The sequence below is a fragment of the Schistocerca nitens genome, chromosome 5 (genome assembly GCF_023898315.1).
Source record: "Schistocerca nitens isolate TAMUIC-IGC-003100 chromosome 5, iqSchNite1.1, whole genome shotgun sequence".
Taxonomy (NCBI): domain Eukaryota; kingdom Metazoa; phylum Arthropoda; class Insecta; order Orthoptera; family Acrididae; genus Schistocerca; species Schistocerca nitens.
In genome coordinates this window covers 620,817,477-620,839,544 of record NC_064618.1, presented here as the reverse complement: position 1 = coordinate 620,839,544, position 22,068 = coordinate 620,817,477, and the positions used below count along the sequence as shown (strand labels likewise).

Below are 22,068 nucleotides of genomic sequence, written 5' to 3'. Positions count from 1 at the left end.
TACTCTAATACGTCTGCCGCAATCTAAGGTCTTCATGACGTCGTAACTGCGGGCGCACTGAGACACATATGTTCGTTAAATCCACACGTAGGTCAACAGATATTACTGAATACCATCATGTGTATGCCACAGGTTAAATGTATCACTTCACCTGCATGGTGTTCCACAATTCATGTTACACACGTCTAGAGATTCTAGAGGAGACTTAGTAGCTCAGGTTTTACATAGGAACCCATGTCCTCAAACGTCATCCAGTGACGCTACACAGGGTCAAATTATAGCCGCCGTGTCTGTAAATGTATGTACAGTCATGCTCAACAGTATCCGAACGACCTGAATTGCATTTCGCCTGATTCGCAAGCAACCCACACAACACAGCTGTCTAGCAGGTCCTCTAATCGCTCCTTGGTACAGTCGTTTGACTATTGAAAATGGTTCCAACAAGTCACCACCACAAAACACTGCTCTGTATCGCAATAACATTTTTAACGGACGCGAATTCCTACCCAGCATCTATTGTCCCTCTTAACAAACTACGAGAGATGTTAAATATTGCTTCTTCACAAGTAACTTGCTTGAAATTCCGTGAGGTAAAGCTTTGTGTTGGACAGGGATTCGAACCCAGAACCCAGTCGGATTGTTATCGAAGGACAATCAACTGTGACATATCGGATTATCTCGGCAGTAGCTAGATGTTTTAACTGAAACGACGAGACAAAAACATTATTTTTTTCCTTCCCAGGACTCCAACCCGGCACCTATCGCTGTTATATTCTAGAGAAAACGAACGTTACATACGGGTTTGTTACACCAGCAGCGACATGTGAGCATGTTTCAACTAGAAATAATATGACGAAGAGTTCAGTGCTGTCTGTGACTGGGAATCGAACCCCTCACATATCGTTGTTGACTACAGACAAACAGACGTCAGCTACCGAATTTTTCTCCACCAGCAGCTCGGAATAACACCCTTGAACATACAGTGATATCGCAATTAGTTATATGTCTCACTGGGAGTCAAAAACGTCAGATATCGTTAGTGTTGACAACGAATGACAGTGCATAAAAAATCAAAATTATTATACACCAGCAGATAGGTGTTCTCACGCTAGAGCTTGATAATTCACAATGAAACCCTTAGTGCCGGGCCAGTATTCAAACCCATTCATGCGCAATAAGTGGAGATGTTGAGGAATCTGCAGCTTTGAACAAACAACAAATTGTAGTCGAGCTGTATTGTCACGAAGGGATCAAATTCCGCGTTAAGGGCGATCTGAGTTGCATTCCCAGTTCAGAACCAATTTCATCGGCATACAGAAGCTCAAATAAAAGATGGAATAAGGGTCCTGTGACCCTACATAGCATTTGTTTCGTCACTAGAAATAAATATTCTGTTGTCTGCTGAAGTTATCAATTTAATGGAATTTTGAACATAATTCCCTTCACTTCTCATCCCAAAATAGTCGTATGTGGGAAAAGGGCTAACTTCTACATATTGTTCTTTTCAGGTTTAATTGACGGCCAGGCAGCAGATGCATCTCGTAGCTTTTGTATTACGTATGGGGAGAACGCATCGTGCCAAAATACGTCAGAAAAGTATTTTCTACATTATCTGTCGTCTGGTAGTGGCATTTTATTCTTCTTCAAACCTTGTTTGACAGCTTTAACTCAGAACAAGTTTTCTACATGCATGTAATCAATAAACTGCATGTGCATTGACAGACTGTTATAGTTAACATCAGAGAATTCGCATATATCGCTGATGATTAATTTCTTTCTCATGTTTAGTATTGTTGTAACTACACTAACAGAAACCTTACGAAAATTGTGCACTGTATTATAAGAAATTAAATAAAATGCCCACGATAACCTTACGACGAATGACTGTTTTAATGAAACTGAGTATCTGTACACAAGCGTGCCTCTATCGGCACGAATTAGTAAAATACTACTCAGTTAGATTTCGATTGGTTTTGTGTTTAATTGGTATGCTGAGTCATACTCAACACGTATGCAAATGTGGCATTTAATAAATAAAGTTATGTATTCCTAGAAACCCAAAATTTGCTTGTCAGCAGCGGAAAGACGCGTATCCTGTTGTGCAGCATTGTTAAGTTTTTCACCATTGCATTATGAGCTGAAAGTATTTTCCTGCGATTTGCTTATCGATGTTTGATCTGACTGCTTGTAGCTCTTTCACAGAAGGGATAAAAACGTTATAGCCACCGAGACTGGAACCACGAAGCATAACAGTCGGTTTTCCACAGAACAGCACGTCACCACATAGCTAGCAAACATATATGTGTTATGTTTTCCTCTTACAAAGCCAATAGTGCCTAGAACTCGTAAATCGCTATTTAAAGGATGAGATTAGTTGTGATTTCCACGTGCAACGACTTTTCTGGGCTGAAAACCGTAAATTTACAATCTTCTGTTACACCTCAAGCGATAATAACTGAGATTATTCAATGGAAATGACAAGAAAAATCAAGTGAACTTGGAGGCTTAATTACGTACACACCACGAAGTATCTCGTCGATCACAGTGTTGCCAAACATACCTTGCCTTGTTGCCAAATCTCACTTACAGTACCAGCGGGAAAAGACGAACCGATGTGATTCTACAGCGGGCTGGAAGTGACCATAGCTGCCGGCTCAAAGACGCGGCTGCCACGGCCTGGAATACGTAATGCGTCTGATTCGCATATCTGTAACTAGGTTTAGGGACTGGACCGTAGTTACTAATAATACTCAGAACAGACTGCTAACTAAGCATCATAAATCAGTAACACTCATAGTTGTTTTTATATTTCTTTCGTACTGTACTCAAAACTAAGAAACTAATTCACGGACGTTTTTGTGCCCCGCCGATTGTCGAGCACAACAAACAAATGAAAATAAAAAGAGAATGTGTGTGTGTGTGTGTGTATGTGTGTGTGTGTGTGTGTGTGTGTGTGTGTGTGTGAGAGAGAGAGAGAGAGAGAGAGAGAGAGAGAGAGAGAGAGAGAGAGAGAAAGAGCGAGAGAGAGATAGATAGAAGAGAACGAGAGAGAGATAAATATAAAAAGTAATGAGAGAGAGGGTAAAAAATTATTGTGAAGAAATTGAGTACTGGTTTGCAAAGAAATATTTTATTAAAATGACACATGCCACATCATTAGCCGGCCGCGGTGGTCTAGCGGTTCTAGGCGCTCAGCCCGGACCCGCGCGGCTGCTACGGTCGCAGGTTCGAATCCTGCCTCGGGCATGGCTGTGTGTGACGTCCTTAGGTTAGTTAGGTTTAAGTAGTTCTAAGTTCTAGGGGACTGATGACCTAAGATGTTAAGTCCCACAGTGCTCAGAGCCATTTGAACCATTTTTGAGCCACATCATTATGAAATGTATTCATAATCTATGGAACAAGCATTAATCTAATCTAATCATATCATGTTGCTGACTAGCCGTGAAGAGTCATGAATTACCGAAATTTTCGCCAATATCAGTAACGAAATCTAAACCTGCAAATAAAAGACGACAGTTTTTGTAATAAACCAGGACTCCTATCAAGACCCTTTCATTCCTATTAACTAATCACGAAAGATGTCTGATATACCTCAATTCAGAAGTAACAAAGTGTGTATGGATTTAAAGATGAAGCGCATGATGCGAAGTTCTGTGACAGAGATACGAACCCAACACGTAATCCTATTGTTAACTAAGTAAAATCAAATGTTACGTATCGGATACAAATTTTTGTGCCTGAGCGACAATCGATCCGCACTCCTATCGTTCTTCTTTATCGTCCACGAATATAGCTTAAGTTTAAATTGCTTACTCACCAACAGTAAGATGTGTGCGTGTTTGACCATAAATTGTTGGCAACACATGAACAGACTTTAAAAATTCCCGTTAATTTTCAGTAGCAGGCCGGTGAGCACATGATAGGGCTTGAAATGAAATTATGAATATTTTTGTACTGGCTCAGGATTCGGACCCACATACTTACCTTTGGAGGAGTCCTAGAGAAGATTGCAGTCTTGGGAAAAGGAACGAAATGATTGAACTACTGTTACGAGAGATTCAGATCCTCGAAAGAGGAGATAGGAATTCGAATCACAGTCCAGCACCAAATTTTTCAACGTCTCTAGTTCAATCAAGTGCAAGTAAAATAAGAGCCCTGTTCCCTTAAATGGCCATCGGTTCATCAAATAAAATAAAATTTTCTAATGTAAGTTTACTGGCGACAGTATTTCTGTTTACCATGACCTTCAACTATGTCATTCCCGACGTAAACCGGCTCTGCCCAGTTGGAAATGAAGGAACGTGGTGTTTAATGCGGATTCTGGATTATAACATCTTTCTCTTGAGGTTACCAGAGGTAAAGTAAATCTGTTTCTGCTTCTTAAAAGTAAATGCCTGAACCCACGCATTGCACTTGTGACAGTTCGTTCCACCAGACCATTGTGCCCACATTTCCCAGCCCCAGGAGTGTGATGTAACGGATGATGTGCTTAGCTTACAAAATTAGTCACGGTGGAAAAAATGCGAGTCTATTAAATGGTTAAGTACAAGCAAGCTTCTGACGTGGAGATTATGCTCTTCTCTTGTCAGCAGGATGTAAAGACTCTTTTAGGCATCATAGCTTCGATGTGAAGCCATTTTGAAATTTTCACTAATTCAGGAAATTTCTTAGTTCGAGAAAATCCACTTTGAAGTGTGAAGTTACAGGATAATTCGATTATTACCGTCATTATTACTATCATTTTCTTCATACCGCTGCTGGAATACATGTGCTTGAAGATCATTTAAGGCCTTTTGGTCATTATAGAAGTAGTTTCTCAAGAACGGGTTCTTTCCCTGTCTACGGAATCCTTTTCATGTTAATATCAAACATCAGCAATTACTCGTAGATCACATTAAAACTAAAGTAATTGATGAAGACGTTACTTGATAACAAAAACGCGCTGCCTTTCTCCATTTACTTGCGCCTAGAAATGGCTGTCGAATACTGCCAAACCGAAAGCCAAGGGATCTTACTGCCTTCCGATATACGTCGCTGTCAGTTATTCCATATGATTTGGTCGACGTGACCTGTTCCAAGCTGTGTATGACAGAGAATGTTTTAAAAATCAATTGTTTTCCTTTGCAATAAACAGAAAGATTGTCATTCTAAGCTACCTAAGTCCAAAATTTTCGCAATATTAGTTCAAATTTAATATTCGCTTCTATAATGTAGGAAAGTATTTCACAGTTGAAAAGCCCGCATCAGACTCATTGTCCTTACACTTAGTCGCTGACCATAAATTCTAGCTTAGCGTGACACCATTTAAGTAACCTAATATGTCGAAGACTGTTTTCCAGCCCAGTGCCCTTTCTCACCGTAAAATATGCAATTCACTCATTGGGCTCCATACGTACACTGTAACAGTAATTTCTGTGTGTATGTAATGCATACGGATTGTAGAATTTAGTGGTGCTCTCACTTCCACTTCTGTATACAATATGTCTGACCTAAAGTGGCCCTTTATCATTACAAGCCCTGGGCGGTGCACCATGATATTGACAACAGTAATGTGCTTATACTGACAACCTCACTTTACGTTTTACCTGATTCTGTAATCATTTAAATAAAACAACGTGACCTTCCAATGGGAGACATTTCGTCCCCCTTTTCCTTTTGTGAAATTTGTCAGTAAGCTTTTTGCCTTCCAACCAGGGAAATGCGGCAGAGTACGGCCGGTAAACGATTCACAAACCACGATTTAGTGCCGTTAAGACGATTTCTTTCAACATTGGCGTAGCTGAAGGAATTTAGTTTCTTCTTAAATCGTCTCATGCATCAACGTTCACAGATATCTCAAATAGGAAAAGCTCTTTATCCAGGTACGAAGGTTGTAAAACAAACTTCCCACAGTTTGTGTCAGGTTGATCTTTTCGTCTGATAGCACTGCGTAAGTATTTTGTCTAAGAGGTATCAGAAGTAGTGTTCCTGTAGCTGTGGGAATCATTGTTTGAAAACGAGTTTAACACCAATGGGTACAGTACTGCTAAATATTTAAAATGATTATCAACCTAAGTCTGCGTTCATCCACAAACTGAGGCGTATTTGTAATACTGAAGCTAGACTGTCTATCCTTGTCTTCCTTGACTGGGCACTGGAAGGCGTTTACACACAAGTATACGAGGGTAATCCGAAAGGTAAGGTCTCCCGAGGGACACGCAAGTGCCAATGCCGGCACAAACGAGAGATCCTAATTTTAATGCCAAGTGAAAACCACAGTGTTGGCTGCATGGTGGCAAGGTGATAAAGAGGAAGACTACGGATACGAAGGTCTCAGGTTCGATCCCTCGTCAGGCGCACGATTGTTATGTGCCATTTTACTCTTATTTCCCCTCGGGCAGTGTTTGTTGATGTGAAAAATGCCGAGTTGTACTGCGGTTCGAAAGCCACATTAATTTGTAGGTTCCCCTATTAACTGGCTAGGTAAGTCAACTCAAAGGTTTGAGGAAAGCAACGGCATATCACCTCCAAGAAGACTGTGCCTATTAAAGCACTGTGGTGTTCAAAGCACTCTTCTGATTGATGACTGCTTTACGTTCTATGGGTTCCAAAATTAATTATCTTCGGGTTATTAACATTTTTGTGTTTTCATGCTGTAGCTTTGATACCAGTAAACATAAGTAACCAGCCGAACACTGTCACCGTTCGAGTTGTCAAGGTGGTAGACGACGATGCTGTCGACCCCAGTTACAATCTTGGTCATGGCTATGTTTCAGTTGAATACGTCTATGTGCCTTTCTGCGTATTTCAACATATCCTTTTATACACTTGGTACGCATCCAAATTTATATCTGATAGAGCTGTATTTAGCAACGTGAATCAGATATGTTTTCCGTGCAATATATCGGACAACACGTCAGTGCAGCGAGATTTCGTTTGTGTGTTGCGCAAGGTGCAAGAAATATTTGTGTTTTTCTTGCTTCTGTGGTAGGTTTCACCCCACTGAATGCGAGCAAGCTCACGAATAGACTGTCAATAACTGGAATTACGCACTAATACACTTAAAAGTTGTATTTTTGCATTACGTATCCCGATGAAAATAACTGTAAACAGATTATATGCCTACTTGCTTATGATTGCCGCTTCTCGATGCTTTCCTCAAAAAATAGAATGAAAATTAAAAAGAGAGAGAGAGGCAGAGAGAGAAAACAGAAATGTATGTCAAATATCGGCTCAGCGACGCCATGTTCGTCTCGTGATGTAAAGCAAGGATAGTTGATAGGTAGTATCTCGTTGTACTAGAGATATGTATGGCTACAGGGGTCTTTGTTTTCTCTCTGCAAGCAACCAGAACAGAATTCGGTAGCAAAGTGGTAAGAACACCTACGCAGTGTGCCAATTAAACACTCAGCTTTTTTGGTTATTTTGTTAATCGTCTGTAATGCAGTAAACATCCTTGATTATTTATCTGTTATTACCACCATTGTTATTGTTATTCGTCACCTCACAACAGCTTTCCTGTCACTCATTGCCGCCGATGCACGTAAGGAATTGATCAGGATGAATGGAATGTGGGATGTTTCGTCATGGAGAATATACACATTTATCTCGGCGTCTTGTGTTCAGGGTAATATGAAAATCTCACTAAGAGAAGACGACAACGGGATGCCGGTGATGCAGGCAATATCACGCAACTATTTCTGTCGACTAAACACCATGACAGACAAACTGGCGTCTCACTGTATTGTGATTATAATTCGCTAGCCTTCTTGCGACCTCGTTTTAATACCTCGTGGGAGCATGCATAATATTTTGCTTTTTCAACACCGTACAATAACACACAAAGATAGTAGATGGAAGGATACAAAGAAACAATCAGACTCATGGGTGTGGATGCAGTTCTTCATTAGAGGACTAAACAAGAGGGAAACATTACGAAAGCAATGAATACGCTGGTTATTATACATTATTTGTATAGACCTGAAGATGAAAAAGAGCAGACCTGCACAGTGCCCGCATCTGCACTTTAGTTTCTGTCTTAACGGACACATTTTCAGTTTCTTTTCTTCTGAATTTTCAAATGAATTGCTTGTTATGTGGTACAGAATAATTAGTTAACTGTTTTTCTTACAGCTTCCATTCGCACCAACATTTTTCTACATTCTCGTGCAATTCATGAAATTCCACTTATATGATTACAAGACTGCACATAGATGCAATCGATTTCTAGGTGCAAAGTGTTTCTTATCTTACTTTTCGTGACATGTGGGAAAAGTTGATTTCCAAAGACTTTTTATTGTACTGAAATAATCTTGTGTCACAAACTAACAAGGTAATTGTTTTATTCGTATATATTTTGTGAGAAACTGTAATCGTGGTGGAAGATTACACACCTGAATGTTTGACACAACTGGTAGGAGAAAATGCTCCATATTAACCAAACCCCGCGCCACCTCTCCGAATCCTCCTACGACACGAGCACGGGATTCTCCTCCTATAACGCTACAGAGCTGTTCCTAGCACAGCTGAGAATTGGCATCATCGTCACAAACATTTGGCAACACTGTGGCAGTGCAATCACTTCCGCGTATGGTACTGAATTGACTCGCTAAATGCACTTGATATTCCCTTTCCATTTGAATAACTCGTGCTATATAATCCTCATCTAAACTAAGCCACTGAGCCAGAAAATTCAAATTTTTCGCTACAGAAATGCTATTCTTCACATACGTGATAACCTTTATTATCTTTCACGATGGGTTATGAGGCTGAGGGACCAATACCATCACGAGAGTGGCGGGCCCCCAGCAGTGTGTCCGTAACCCCGTGGCATCGCCCGTGTCTCGTGTTTCAATGGTGCAAGGAGTCGTCAATTCTAACGGTGGTGGGGGCCAGCATGTGTGAGCTTTTTTTCTGATTTATTTTATGGAGCTGCGAATATCCATAAAAAATTCTGTAACGAAATCAGAAGAAAACCTTCACACATCAAATCCTCTTGGCAGCTCGACTCAGTAAGTTGTGTTAATGGTCATAGCTCGGCTTCCTGACTACCAAGCTGCTTCACAACACAAGCAGCTCTGAAGAAATTCGAATCGACCGTCAACGATACAAAATTCAATATTGTTCTTCACTTAAGACTCACATGCCAGGGGGATAACTATGAAGGAAATGAACTGAAAAGCAAATCGCAAGAAAATACACTCCTGGAAATGGAAAAAAGAACACATTGACACCGGTGTGTCAGACCCACCATACTTGCTCCGGACACTGCGAGAGGGCTGTACAAGCAATGATCACACGCACGGCACAGCGGACACACCAGGAACCGCGGTGTTGGCCGTCGAATGGCGCTAGCTGCGCAGCATTTGTGCACCGCCGCCGTCAGTGTCAGCCAGTTTGCCGTGGCATACGGAGCTCCATCGCAGTCTTTAACACTGGTAGCATGCCGCGACAGCGTGGACGTGAACCGTATGTGCAGTTGACGGACTTTGAGCGAGGGCGTATAGTGGGCATGCGGGAGGCCGGGTGGACGTACCGCCGAATTGCTCAACACGTGGGGCGTGAGGTCTCCACAGTACATCGATGTTGTCGCCAGTGGTCGGCGGAAGGTGCACGTGCCCGTCGACCTGGGACCGGACCGCAGCGACGCACGGATGCACGCCAAGACCGTAGGATCCTACGCAGTGCCGTAGGGGACCGCACCGCCACTTCCCAGCAAATTAGGGACACTGTTGCTCCTGGGGTATCGGCGAGGACCATTCGCAACCGTCTCCATGAAGCTGGGCTACGGTCCCGCACACCGTTAGGCCGTCTTCCGCTCACGCCCCAACATCGTGCAGCCCGCCTCCAGCGGTGTCGCGACAGGCGTGAATGGAGGGACGAATGGAGACGTGTCGTCTTCAGCGATGAGAGTCGCTTCTGCCTTGGTGCCAATGATGGTCGTATGCGTGTTTGGCGCCGTGCAGGTGAGCGCCACAATCAGGACTGCATACGACCAAGGCACACAGGGCCAACACCCGGCATCATGGTGTGGGGAGCGATCTCCTACACTGGCCGTACACCACTGGTGATCGTCGAGGGGACACTGAATAGTGCACGGTACATCCAAACCGTCATCGAACCCATCGTTCTACCATTCCTAGACCGGCAAGGGAACTTGCTGTTCCAACAGGACAATGCACGTCCGCATGTATCCCGTGCCACCCAACGTGCTCTAGAAGGTGTAAGTCAACTACCCTGGCCAGCAAAATCTCCGGATCTGTCCCCCATTGAGCATGTTTGGGACTGGATGAAGCGCCGTCTCACGCGGTCTGCACGTCCAGCACGAACGCTGGTCCAACTGAGGCGCCAGGTGGAAATGGCATGGCAAGCCGTTCCACAGGACTACATCCAGCATCTCTACGATCGTCTCCATGGGAGAATAGCAGCCTGCATTGCTGCGAAAGGTGGATATACACTGTACTAGTGCCGACATTGTGCATGCTCTGTTGCCTGTGACTATGTGCCTGTGGTTCTGTCAGTGTGATCATGTGATGTATCTGACCCCAGGAATGTGTGAATAAAGTTTCCCCTTCCTGGGACAATGAATTCACGGTGTTCTTATTTCAATTTCCAGGAGTGTACTTTCAGATCATAGCGCAATGGTGAAACACAATACTGCACAACAGGTTACGCCTCTTTCCGCTGCTGAGAAGCAAATTTTGGGTTTCTAGGAATACATAACTTTATTTACTAAATGCCACATTTGCATACCTGTTGAGTATGATACAGCATATCAATTAAACACAAAACCAATCGAAATCTAACTGAGTAGTATTTTACTAATTCGTGCCGATAGAGGGACGCTTGTGTACAGATAGTTTTATTAAAACAGACTTTCGTCGTAAGGTCATCGCGGGAAGTTTTATTTCATTTCTTGTAATACAATACACAATTTACGTAAGATTTCTTTTAGTGTTGTTAGAACAATACTAAACATGAGAGAGAAATTAATCGTCAACGATATATGCGAAATTCTCTGATGTTAACTATAACAGTCTGACAATGGGCATGCAGTTTATTGATTACATGCATGTAGAAAACTTCTTCTGAGTTAAAGCTGCCAAACAAGGTTTGAAGAAGAATAAAATACCACTACCAGACGACAGCTAGTGTAGAAAATACTTTTCTGACTATTTTCGCACGATGCGCTCTCCCCATACGTAATACAAAAGCTACGAGATGCATCTGCTGCCTGGCCGTCATTTAAACCTGAAAAGAACAAAATGTCGCAGAAGTTAGCACTTTTTCCACATACGACTATTTTGGGATGAGAAGTGAAGGGAATTATGTTCAAAGTTCCATTACATTGATAACTTCAGCAGACAGCAGACGCTATGTAGGGTCACAGGACACTATTTCCATCTTTTATTTGAGCTTCTGTATGCCGATGAAATTGGTTCTGAACTGGGAATGCAACTCAGACCGCCCTTAACGCGGAATTTGATCCCTTCGTGACAATACAGCTCGACTACAATTTGTTGTTTGTTCAAAACCGCAGATTCCTCAACATCTCCACTTATTGCGCGTGAATGGGTTTGAATACTGGTCCGGCACTAAGGTTTCCATTGTGAATTATCAAGCTCTAGCGTGAGAACACCTATCTGCTGATGGATAATAATTTAGATTTTTTTATGCACTGTCATTCGTTGTCAACACTAACGATATCTGACGTTTTTGACTCCCAGTGAGACATATAACTATTTGCGAGATCACTGTACGTTCAAGGATGTTATTCCTAGCTGCTGGTCGAGAAAAATTCGGTAGCTGACGTCTGTTTGTCTGTAGTCAACAACGATATGTGAGGGGTTCGATTCCCAGTCACAGACAGCACTGAACTCTTCGTCATATTATTTCTAGTTGAAACATGCTCACATGTCGCTGCTTGTGTAACAAACCCATATTTAACTTTCGTATTCTATAGAATATAACAGCGACAGGTGCCGGGTTGGAGTCCTGTGAAGGAAAAAAATTAATGTTTTTGTCTCGTCATTTCAGTTAAAACATCTAGGCACTGCCGAGAAAATCCGATATGTCACTGTTGATTGTCCTTCGATAACAATTCGACTAGGTTCTGGGTTCGAATCCCTGTCCAACACAAAGCTTTACCTCACGGCATTTCAAGTAAGTTACTTGTGAAGAAGCAATATTTAACGTCTCTCGTAGTTCGTTAACAGGGACAATAGATGCTGGGTAGGAATTCGCGTCCGTTAAAAATGTTTACGTTATGTAATTTAAAGTTGATATTTGCTAACTCCTCCCCATGAACCATGGACCTTGCCGTTGGTGGGGAGGCTTGCGTGCCTCAGCGATACAGATAGCCGTACCGTAGGTGCAACCACAACGGAGGGGTATCTGTTGAGAGGCCAGACAAACGTGTGGTTCCAGAAGAGGGGCAGCAGCCTTTTCAGTAGTTGCAAGAGCAACAGTCTGGATGATTGACTGATCTGGCCTTGTAACAATAACCAAAACGGCCTTGCTGTGCTGGTACTGCGAACGGCTGAAAGCAAGGGGAAACTACGGCCGTAATTTTTCCCGAGGGCATGCAGCTTTACTGTATGATAAAATAATGATGGCGTCCTCTTTGGGCCGGCCGAAATGGCCGTGCGATTATAGGCGCAGCTGTCTGGAACCGCGAGACCACTACGGTCGCAGGTTCGAATCCTGCCTCGGGCATGGGTGTGTGTGATGTCCTTAGGTTGGTTAGCTTTAACTAGTTCTAAGTTCTAGGGGTCTAATGACCTCAGAAGTTGAGTCCCATAGTGCTCAGAGCCAGCCGTCCTCTTGGGTAAAATATTCCAGAGGTAAAATAGTCCCCGTTCGGATCTCCGGGTGGGGACTACTCAAGAGGATGTCGTTATCAGGAGAAAGAAAACCGTCGTTCTACGGATCGGAGCGCGGAATGTCAGATCCCTTAATCGGGCAGGTAGGTCAGAAAATTTAATAAGGGAAATGTATAGGTTAAATTTAGATATAGTGGGAATTAGTGAAGTTCGGTGGCAGGAGGAACAAGACTTCTGGTCAGGTGACTACAGGGTTATCAACACAAAATCAAATAGGGGTAATGCAGGAGTAGGTTTAATAATGAATAGGAAAATAGGAATGCGGGTAAGCTACCACAAACAGCATAGTGAACGCATTATTGTGGGCAAGATAGATACGAAGCCCACGCCTACTACAGTAGTACAAGTTTATATGCCAACTAGCTCTGCAGATGACGAAGAAATTGAGGACATGTATGATGAAATAAAAGAAATTATTCAGATAGTGAAGGGTGACGAAAATTTAATAGTCGTGGGTGACTGGAATTCGGTAGTAGGGAGAGAAGGAAACGTAGTAGGTGAATATGGATTGGGCTAAGAAATGAAAGAGGAAGCTGCCTGGTAGAATTTTGCACATAGCACAACTTAATCATAGCTAGGGCTAAGAAATGAAAGAGGAAGCCGCCTGGTAGAATTTTGCACGGAGCACAACTCTTGGTTCAAGAATCATAAACGAAGGCTGTATACATGGAAGAAACCAGGAGATACTGACAGGTTTCAGATAGATTATATAATGGTAAGACAGAGATTTAGGAACCAGGTTTTAAATTGTAAGACATTTCCAGGGGCAGATGTGGACTCTGACAACAATCTTTTGATTATGACCTGTAGATTAAAACTAAAGAAACTGCAAAAAGGTGGGAATTTAAGGAGATGGGACCTGGATAGACTGAAATAACCAGAGGTTGTAGAGAGTTTCAGGGAGAGCATAAGGGAACAATTGAGAGGAATGGGGGGGGGGGGAAGAAATACAGTAGAAGAAGAATGGGTAGCTTTGAGGGATGAAGTAGTGATGGCAGCAGAGGATCAAGTAGGTAAAAAGACGATGGCTAATAGAAAACGTTGGGTAACAGAAGAAATATTAAATTTAATTGATGAAAGGAGAAAATATAAAAATGCAGTAAATGAAGCAGGCAAAAAGGAATACAAACGTCTCATAAATGAGATCGACAGCAAGTGCAAAATGGCTAAGAAGGGATGGCTAGAGGACAAATGTAAGGTTGTAGAGCTTATCTCACTAGGGGTAAGATAGGTACTGCCTACAGGAAAATTAAAGAGACCTTTGGAGATAAGAGAACCACTTGCATGAACATCAAGAGCTCAGATGGAAACCCAGTTCTAAGCAAAGAAGGGAAAGCAGAAAGGTGGAAGGAGTATATAGAGGGTCTATACAAGGGCGATGTACTTGAGGACAATATTACGGAACTATAAGAGGATGTAGATGAACATGAAATGGGAGATATGATACTGCGTGAAGAGTTTGACAGAGCAATCAAAGACCTGAGACGAAACAAGGCCCCCAGAGCAGACAACATTCCATTGGAACTATTGACGGCCTTGGGAGAGCCAGTCCTGACAAAACTCTACCATCTGGTGAGCAAGATGTATGAAACAGGAGAAATATCCTCAGACTTCAAGATGAATATAATAATTGCAAGCAGAAAGCAGGTGTTGACAGATGTGAAATTTACCGAACTATCAGTTTAATAAGTCAGAACTGCAAAATTCTAACGCGAATTGTTTACAGACGAATGGAAAAACTGGTAGAAGCCGACCTCGGGGAAGATCAGTTTGGATTCCGTAGAAATGTTGGAACACGTGAGGCAATACTGACCCTACGACTTATCTTAGAAGCTAGATTAAGGAAGGGCAAACCTACGTTTCTAGCATTTGTAGACTTAGAGAAAGCTTTTGACAATGTTGACTGGAATTCTCTCTTTCAAATTATGAAGGTGGCAGGGGTAAAATACAGGGAGCGAAAGGCTATTTACAATTTGTACAGAAACCAGATGGCAGTTATAAGAGTCGAGGGGCATGAAAGGGAGGCAGTGGTTGGGAAGGGAATGAGACAGGATTGTAGCCTCTCCCCGATGTTATTCAATCTGTATATTGAGCAAGCAGTGAAGGAAACAAAAGAAAAATTCGGAGTAGGTATTAAAATCCGTGGGGAAGAAATAAAAGCTTTGAGGTTCGCCGATGATATTGTAGTTCTGTCAGAGACGGAATAGTATCTTGAAAGGAGGAGATAAGATGAACATCAATAAAAGCAAACGAGGATAATGGAATGCAGTCGAATTAAGTCGTGTGATGCTGAGGGAATTAGATTAGCAAATGAGACACTTAAAGTAGTAAAGGAGTTTTGCTATTTGGGGAGTAAAATAACTGATGATGGTCGAAGTCGAGAGGATATAAAATGTAGACTGAGAATGGCAAGGGAAGCGTTTCTGAAGATGAAAAATTTGTTAACATCGAGTATAGATTTAAGTGTCAGGAAGTCATTTCTGAAAGTAGTTGTATGGAGTGTAGCCATGTATGGAAGTGAAACATGGACGATAAATCGTTTGGACAAGAAGAGAATAGAAGCTTTTGAAATGTGGTGCTACAGAAGAATGCTGTAGATTAGATGGGTAGATCACATAACTAATGAGGAAGTATTGAATAGGATTGGGGAGAAGAGAAGTTTGTGACACAACTTGACCAGAAGAACGGATCGGTTGGTAGGATATGTTCTGAGGCATCAACGGATCACCAATTTAGTATTGGAGGGCAGGGTAAAAATCGTAGAGGGAGGCCAAGAGATGAATACACTAAGCAGATGCAGAAGGATGTAGGTTGCAGTAGGTACTGGAAGATGAAGAAGCTTGCACATGATAGAGTAGCATGGAGAGCTGCATCTAACCAGTCTCAGGACTGAAGACCACAACAACAACAACATTTGCTAACTGATACTGACTAAAAGCAGGGTATATCACTCTCTGTATGACTAGTAAGGAATGACTGTTAGTTTCCGTCAGTGACGAAATCTTTGTCTGCCTGACCTGGGTTTGAATCCATATGCCGTACGAGACTGTTCGTCGTGTCATTTGACGTTCATACATATTGTCAACTAGCTGCTCGTGAATAACTTAAATTTTTCGTGTCATTTTGTGTTAAATAAGAAGTACGGTATGTTACTTTGAAGGGCAAATCATGAATACGACGAACTTACTACGTGCATTACCTATCTGACATAATAAAGAGAGTGGCAACATTTCAGGTATGTCATTTATTGCAATAAATGTGAGCTTACAAGACTTAAGGACGGTCTTATCTGTGACAAGGTGTTCCCTGATATATCTAGTATCGTGGTGTTACTTTACATCTTGAGTTATTGCGATACAGAGCAGTGTTTTCTAGTGGTGACTTGTTGGAACCATTTTCAATAGTCAAACAACTGTACCGAGGAGCGATAAGAGGACCTGCTAGACAGCTGCGATATGCGGGTTGCATGCGAGTCAGGCGAAATGCAATTCAGGTCGTTCGGATACTTTTCAGCACGACTGTACATACATGTAGATTCCGTTGCAGACTTTCTAGGATGATGGAGAAAGGTAAATGTAACAATTTGAAGTAAGTATCTTTCTACCGAAAATGAAAGAGTCGAAAATTACAAGCGAAAACCTTCCTGATACAGCTCACAGTTGAACACATGTACTGATAGTGTTGCTGCTAAGACTGTGTGGCAGGCAACTTTCAGATGTAGTCGTATGGACCAATACAAGAAAAATATCTTAAACATAGGATCTAAACTGCATACCGTAAGAGCTATGAGCACTTCTTCAATAGAAGGGATATGTTTCACAGTAGCTAAGATGAACAAGTGCTCACAGCGCCTCAGGTGTTCATTGCAGAGCCCATGTTTACTGGACATTTTTCCATGTTTTGGTCCATACTATCACCTCTCAAAGTTGCCTAACCTGTAATCTTAGCAACAGCAGTACCATTAAATCTACTCCAGCGCCAGACTTATCAGAACGGTTTTCGCTTATAACTTACGACTCCTTCGTTTCCATTACAGGAACCCTTACCTCAAATTTATTCATTTATTCTCCATCATCTTAGGAAATTTGTAACACCATCACGGAATCACCCTGTATATACATGCACTACATTTACAGGCGCCTGCGCCTATAACTTTGACAGTCTGTAACGTCTCTGGACGACGTTTCCGGACGTCGGTTCCTACGTTAAATTACGTCTACTAATTCCCCTAAACAACCTCTAGATTTGTCTAACATGAATTGTGAAACATCCTGTACAGTAGTGAAAGGTTAATCCAGTGCACAGTGAATGGTCTCTTAGTTGCATGGTCCCTGTCTAACGGCTTATAAACATTTAAAAAGTTTCGTTTTCCATATTTCATATAATTATTGACCAAATTTGAAAACATTAAAATGCGCTCATAGTCTACTGATTGAGAGGTACAACGATACGTTAAAGATCTAACACAGCCGCCCAGTGTTATGTTTGTCTTATGTTATGTATGCCTTCAGCCAGCAGAACTCATTGTGTGCAAATTAATCACATTACATCCACCCATTATTTGAGAATCAGACCAATCAGAGGCTTCTAACAACCTTTGCACATAGTTTCAAACTATTAGGAACCTTTTCCTCGCTGATATCTTTCACTATACGATGAAACAAAAAACTTCTGTCGCTTACATTTTTCGCTCTTTATGTAATAAAACATCGTCATTAGCGATGACATCGTAATTTATTACTTTCTATCGGCAACGAATTAGCGGACAATAGCATGTATAGCATTGAATGTACCTGTGTATATCATTGTACCACACATACTGGCGTCATACACATTGAAAAGGTTGAAAAATGAGCTTTGCTTAAAGTGGAGCGCAAATTACCCACACTATACGCATCCAGTGTTCGGTAATGAGAGCAGTTAGCGACTTCTAACAAACTTTATACGTAACTTCAAACCCTTTCTAACTATTCTTCCGCTTATATGCCAAACATCAAATACTTAACAAATGAACTCGTTTGTAAGGTAATAACATAACATAACATACAAAATTCTGTCAATGATCATTCTGGAAAAACTTAAACCTTACGCAGAAAACGTTATTCAAGATTACCAGGTGGGATTTTGAACAAACCGTTTCACAACTGATAATTTGTTTACTGTACGACAGATCTTTGAGAAATACTGGAAATTTAACAAAAACATCCACTGTCTCTTCATTGGCTTCCAACGAGCCTATGATAGCCTCTACAACACATTACGAGAATTTAATATACCCAGTAAAATCATAAGGATAATACAACTGTGCATGGATGGTTCCCAGGCAGGAGTAAAGTTCAGAGGATCCATATCCCTCACCTTTCCAATTACAACAGGCTTACGACAAGAAGACGCTGTTTCATGTGCCTCTTCATCCTTTCATTAGAGAAAGTGGTTCGGGAGAGTAATTTACATCCAAACAATGGTCCCCGATTCAAACACAGTGAAATAAAAATCCTGGCTTATGCAGAAGATATAGTGTTGCTGAGTGAAACTCAGGAAGAACTGAAAGACAAGTACAAATCTCTCAGGCACAGTGCCAGCAAAATGGGGCTTTTGATTAACCAACAGAAAACAGAATTTATTGAAATCGGTCGAGTCATAAACCCAAATCCTTATTTTGAAATTGAACAACAATCTAAATTCAGAAACATTCTTAAGTTTAAACACCTTGGATCACGTTTCAACAGTAAAAGTATCATAAGAATGTCTGTACTCACTAAGCAACCCACTCAAAAGTAAAGCTTTGTCAATCACCGCAGAGATAAAGATATACAATACTATCGTTGCCAAAATGGCTCTGAGCACTATGGGACTTAACATCTGTGGTCATCAGTCCCCTAGAACTTAGAACTACTTAAACCTAACTAACCTAAGGGCATCACACACATCCATGCCCGAGGCAGGATTCGAACCTGCGACCGTAGCAGTCCCGCGGTTCCGGACTGAGCGCCTAGATCCGCTAGACCACCGCGGCCGGCTAGCGTTGCCCCATATTACTGTACGGTTCAGAAAGCTGGACGCTTACAAAGAATGAAAGAGAAAAACTGAATGATTTCGAAAGAAAAGTGATGAGAAAAATCTGGCGACCTGTGTTGGAGAATGGCGTACGGAGAATTCGAAAGAACAATGAAATTTTTCAGTTAATGAAGCAACCCACTATCATCCAGAAATCAAAAAGTAGGAGACTGTGATGGGCTGCACATGTGGCTAGAATGGAAAACAACAGAATTAGCAGCCGCGCGGGATTTGCCGAGCGGTGTGAGGCGCTGCAGTCATGGACTGTGGGGCTGGTCCCGGCGGAGGTTCGAGTCCTCCCTCGGGCATGGGTGTGTGTGTTTGTCCTTAGGATAATTTAGGTTACGTAGTGTGTAAGCTTAGGGACTGATAACCTCAGCAGTTAAGTCTCATAGGATTTTACACACATTTGAACAGTTTTTGAACAGAATCAGCAAGAAAGCATTTGTAGGATATCTCCAGGCAACAAGACCATTGGCCGACCTCGTACAAGGTGGAAAGATGACATAGAGAAGGACACTGCAAAATTAGGAATTTCCGGAGGGCGGAGAGAGACTGCTAGAGACAGAAGGTGATGTAAGAAGATCGTTGATGCAACGCGTGTTCTACAGGGATTGTGATCGCTGAGAAGAAGAAGAAGTAATGTAATAAAATGTTCAAAGCTGTTTTATTCACGAGAATTCAAATTTTTAGAGGATCAAGGTTGGCTGGATTACTGGTATTTCAGTGAAACACCAAAGCCTTCATTCCAGAGACATCTCCGATTATTGTGATATAAAACAACAACGTCAAAATCGTGACAACTGTCCGTATCTTGACCTCTACATAAATTGCTTGTGAAAGATACATTCCGGTCGCACTACTGTATGGTTCCACTGCCCCTTTCCTCACGAGGCTATCTTTCCTACATTCATTCCGACGGCGCTGTTACTACGTGATACATTCGCTTTATCGACTTTACCATAATCACACATCCAAGTGCACATCTGCGAAAGATTGGCTGCATTGTGGCCCATCTACCAATCGTAAATTCCGCGATATTTGACAGGAACCCTCGACATATAAACGCTGTTGCGTGAGGCATTTGTCACTTCGGCAGTGTTTTCCCACGAATCGCAATACTTAAGTTACATCTTTCACATGATATATGTGAAATATCTAGTGCCTGCTCTCCTGGCAACCTCGCAAGTGCCGGGAACGCACTCTCATACATGGTACTCATGTTGTTGACGACTGTCACATCTATGGCAAGACCAAGACTTGGCGACAGTCCACTCACATTATACGCTCTCTTTGTCTGCACCACACCAGGTATAGATGTTTTCATGCATTTTATTCAGTGTCTCTAGTCACGTTCTTTCCTCGTAGTGGATTACTGGAAAGTGTGCAAAATACCCATATGCTGTACACTGTAGGTTACACTTCCTTCAACCACATTATTCTGCAAAAGTGGTAACAGGTGGGAATCCGAGGGGTGATAACAATTCACGATAGTTAATATTCACTCAATATTTCGTTTGTCGAAGGACATCGGACGACATGTTTATTGTGAACAGGAGAAATGTTTGTATTTTCTTTTGCAATACTGACATTGTAATGTTGTTGCTTTATTTGTTATGAAAGCGGTGCTGATAGACAATAAAAGCGGGTTAAAGGCTGTGAGCTGTCTGGGGAAGTTAACCTTCCATTACTGAGCAACTGTTTCACCAGGTATCCAGTCTAGCTTACCAAATTCCCAACCAGGCTAACATTAATTATAATCTTTTAATAGTCATACGACAACCGGTGATATATATATATATATATATATACATATATTTATTTATTTATAAAAAAGAGAATTTAAATAAAAAGAAATAAATCAGTTTATATTTGGAAATTTATTTTAACATTGATCATTGGAATTTCAGCATATTAAACTTGATTCATAACTAAACTGGTGCCTTATTTATGACTGTGAAAATGTGAGTTTGTAATCTTACAGAACACATCAAATATGGAGCCAAGATTGGGAGACTGCATACAACACTGATTTCATACAATAACACACGAAGAACGTTGAAACATATGCAAGAGGAAATTAACCACTACCAACGGATTCAATTTTCACCCAAAGAAGTTACGTTCATAGCGCAATCCTGTCCGTCATGGAATTACCACTCACTGGTATACTAAATTCATACTAACTCTCTGTGAAGTCTTCCCGAAAAGAATAGCTGAGGGCTACTTTGATGATTACACCACATGCTTCACGTGGTCAACTTGGTTTACACAAAGAGTGTAACTCCACAATAATTTTGATAATTAAAATAAATTAGATCGAAAAGCAATTTACAAAAGAAAAACCTCGAACTGGTTACTAACGTCTTACTATCAACCTGATGCGTCAAACAATTGTATAAGCACGTGGTACTAGTCTCACAAAGTACACCCCACGTGGGTTGAACATAAAGAAAAGTTGCTATATTGAAAAATATTGTCAAGACGAGACGTTATAATCTCACGCACATTCGCATTTAAAATTGATGATCTTAGTTAGAGTTACTGATCAACACGTGGTTCCACTTTACTCACAAAATAGTGACAAAGCAACTACTGGAATAGTCTGAACTGTACACTCGAATCACACTGCGTTGCAATTTAAGATAACATTAGATATTTTATAACTAAACCTGAAATAAAGGTGATTAAATTTTCAGTTAGGCTGAACTTAAGATATCCATTGTCCTACGGACTTAGCAGACACGCGCTTAGCCGAAGATCTTACCACTTCAGACGCTCGCTGCGGACAGACTGACCTGCGCTCCTACCGAGCGTGCTTCCCAGATACAAACGGAAGTGACCAGAGAGACAGCTTCCTATGCCAACATGACAAAGGACGGACAGGAACATAATAAGAATGGAAACCTCTCTGCTTTTAGAAAGCGTAGCTACCTGTTGGTCCTACTGTTCTCTAGCAGACAGGCTTGTCTGCTACCCTCAAGCATGCAACTAGAAATACATTTGCTCATTCATCCTCTCACACAGAAGGGAAGGGGGATGACAGTATCTTATCATATACAGTATATAAAAGAAAGCGGATGTAGGTTCCGTATGAGACTGTGTGACATGAATTACATATAAACTGTGTTTTAAAGTGTAGTAGTGTGAC

At 41.6% G+C, this 22,068-nt stretch overlaps 1 protein-coding gene across 1 annotated transcript in view; it reads left to right on the top strand.

Moving 5' to 3' along the window:
* LOC126260623 (trace amine-associated receptor 8a-like) overlaps positions 1-22,068 on the top strand; it is a 198,407-nt gene that overhangs the window by 71,687 nt on the left and 104,652 nt on the right. The window lies entirely within an intron of this gene.